The following is a 3,395-nucleotide window of genomic DNA, read 5'->3' as shown; positions in this document are numbered from 1 at the left end:
GTAATGAGTTATTTAGTTTCCAGCTGTTTGCATGTTTTTTGTCTTTACTTTTGTTGTTGAGTTCACTTTTACTGCATTGTGATCAGATAGTATGCACTGTATAATTTCTATTTTCTTATATTTGCTGAGGCTTGCTTTGTGCCCTAGGATATGATCTATTTTGGAGAAAGTTCCATAGGCTGCTGAGAAGAATGTATATTGTGTAGAAGTTGGATGAAATGTTATGTAGACATCAAGTAGGTCCATTTGATCTATTTATATTTTAGATCTAGGATTTCTTTATTGATTTTTTGTTTGTATGACCTATCTATTGATGATAATGGGCTGTTAAAGTCTCCCACAACCACTGTGTTGGCATTAATATATGCTTTTAGGTCTTTCAGGGTGTGTTTGATGAAATTGGGTGCGTTGACATTGGGTGCATAGAGGTTAATGAGTATTATTTCCTTTTGCCCTATTTTGCCTTTTATTAGTATGGAGTGTCCTTCTTAATCTCGTTTGATCAATGTAGGTTTGAAGTCTACTTTGTCAGAGATAAGTATTGCTACTCCTGACTGCTTTCGGGGGCCATTAGCTTGGTAAATCTTCTTCCAGCCTTTCATCCTAAGCCTATGCTTATTTCTGTCAGTGAGATGGGTCTCTTGTAAGCAATAAATTGTTGGATCTTCCTTTTTAATATATTTCGTCAAGCAGTGCCTTTTGATGGGTGAATTAAACATACTGCTTTAAATTAAAATCAAGATTGGAACAATAGAGATGCCATGCACAAAATTACCCATATCCTCTGATCTTTGTTTTTCCTACTTTGGTATCAACAATTACAACTAAATATTTTCCTATTCCTGTGTGTTTAAAATATAAATATAGACAGCTCATCAACCCTAGATATTTTTGATGTTAGCCTAACATCAAAATACCCTGTCATGTGTCAGGTTTTTAAAACTATATTTCTGATATTGTCCTGTTTCAACCTCCATATTGTTATTCTGATCAGTTTCATGTGGGTTTTAGGAGTGTATTTCTCAGAATGTATCCTGTCTCTAACAAGTTTTTGGGGAACACTCCTTGACATATCCAATATATTAATGACAGTTAAACCAGGGGTTGATCAAAAACAACACCATTCCTCACAATAATCCTGGAAAAGTAGCTAAGCCAGAAGTTATTTGGCTCTTGTGATGGCAACAGTAAATGTTTGCACTATAGACCATACTGACCATACTGATTTATTGAGTAAAATTTGATTTAATATCCAAGATCAAAAAGCCAAAAAGCCAAACTCATTAATTCAGCATGCGACCAATTCATAGACTATTTTTTTGCTAATTTGTTGATGTAGATATTTGCCAAGTGACAGATAAACTCAATTATTAATTTGTCAATAATTTATTTCTATTTTATTAACATCAAAATTGTTATATTTCTTTTCATTTTAGGCTATGTCTATTCAGAGAATCTAGAAAGGGAAGTATGTATAGACAGTACATGGGAAATTAGACCTGCAAGTGTTTTCACATGGCACCCACCATACATGCCCTTCAAATCCTTAAAAGCATTGGAAACTCACACACATTTGTATCAGTGCACACAGAGTATGAGCATGTTATATTGGGCTACTTGGTGAAACATAAATTGAGATAACTTCTATGTGTTGCAAAAGAGTTCTGAGTCAACCCAGTTGACCAGTTGCCAAACTATCAAATGTTTGTTTCTGTTTTTCAAGATTAGATATATAGATCTATAGATAATGTACATATATAATACATGGACATGTAAGTTCTTTGAGAAACAAAGAAATACATAATATCTTATGTACCATCACCTATAGATATTATATCCGTTATCTTCTTCCTCCTTGCTAGCTCAAAAAAACTCTACATGTACACACATATCTAAACATCACAATGAACTCCATAAAGACCCACACTATTATATCACAATCAAAAATAGTATTACCAATATAAAATTTGTTTCATAATTTGCTTTGTAGAAAGTGAAATAAAACACTTTTTAGATTCCAGTTAGAATTAAATACTGATAGTAATTTAATCATAATTCTTATCACAATTAAAATTGTTTTCTGGGAGTATTCTCATTTCAAAAACTCGTCTATCACTGTTTGTACTATTCAGAATTCTCTTACATACTTGAACTTGGAAAGCTCTGAGAAAATGTATGTGTCACCATTATTTTAAGTCTGAGTTATGATTCTAAATAACTAATTACTGGCAACATATATTTCTTTTAAAAAATAGATATTAGATTTAAAAATTTTTAGCTTGTAGACATATATACTTAATGTACATTTTTGTAATATTTCATCTATTTATTAACTTATAAGATCTTACAGGTGTTAACTAATAATTTTGCACACACCTACAATCCATGAAATAATAAATAAATATTTTCACAGTATTGTGTCCATAATTATATGATTGTCTCTTAAATAGTGAAATGGAGGAAAATCAGACAATGGTCACAGAGTTCATCCTACTGGGATTTGGAACTGAACCAAGGATTTGCCTAGTCCTTTTTGGACTTTTCTGTCTCTTTTTACCTCCACTGTTTTGGGGAATGGGGTCATTCTGGGGCTCATCATGCTGGATCCCAGACTGCACACCCCCATGTACTTTTTCCTTTTCCACTTGGCCATCATTGACATTGCCTATGCCTGTAACACAGTGCCCCAGATGCTGGTGAACCTCCTGGACCCAGCCAAGCCCATCTCCTTTGCTGGTTGCATGACACAGACTTTTCTCTTTTTGACTTTTGCCCACATCAAATGCCTCCTCCTGGTGGTGATGTCCTATGATCGGTATGTGGCCATCTGTCACTCCCTCCGCTATTCAACCGTCATGGGCTGGAGACTCTGCATCATCTTGGTTATCACTTCCTGGGCATGTGGCTCACTTCTGGCCCTAGTCCATGTGAGTCTCATCCTGAGGTTGCCTTTCTGTGGGCCTCATGAAATCAACCACTTCTTCTGTGAAATCCTGTCTGTCCTCAAGATTGCCTGTGCTTACATCAGCCAGAACCTGATTGTCATCTTTGCAGCCTGTACATTCATTTTAGTAGGGCCCCTCTCTTTGGTCCTGGTCTCCTATTCACGCATCCTTGTGGCTATCCTAAGGATCCAGTCAGGGGAGGGCCACAGAAAGGCCTTCTCCACCTGTTCCTCCCACCTCTTCGTGGTTGGTCTTTTCTTTGGCAGTGCCATCTTCATGTATATGGCTCCCAAGTCCCACCATCCTGAGGAGCAGCAGAAGATCCTGTTCCTATTTTACAGTTTTTTCAACCCCATGCTAAACCCCCTGATCTACAGCTTGAAGAATAGAGAGGTCAAGGGTGCCCTGAAGAGGGCACTGTGCAAAAAGAGTCATTTCCATTTGGGTTGA

The 3,395-nt window shown here is 36.4% G+C and overlaps 1 pseudogene; it reads left to right on the top strand.

The window, feature by feature from the left end:
• Positions 1-2,454: 2,454 nt before the first annotated feature.
• On the top strand, positions 2,455-3,395 carry LOC141416899 (olfactory receptor 2A1/2A42-like; annotated as a pseudogene).

The sequence above is a fragment of the Castor canadensis genome, chromosome 2, assembly GCF_047511655.1.
Source record: "Castor canadensis chromosome 2, mCasCan1.hap1v2, whole genome shotgun sequence".
In the NCBI taxonomy this organism is placed as follows: Eukaryota; Metazoa; Chordata; class Mammalia; order Rodentia; family Castoridae; genus Castor; species Castor canadensis.
This window is presented reverse-complemented; position numbering and strand designations above follow the sequence as displayed.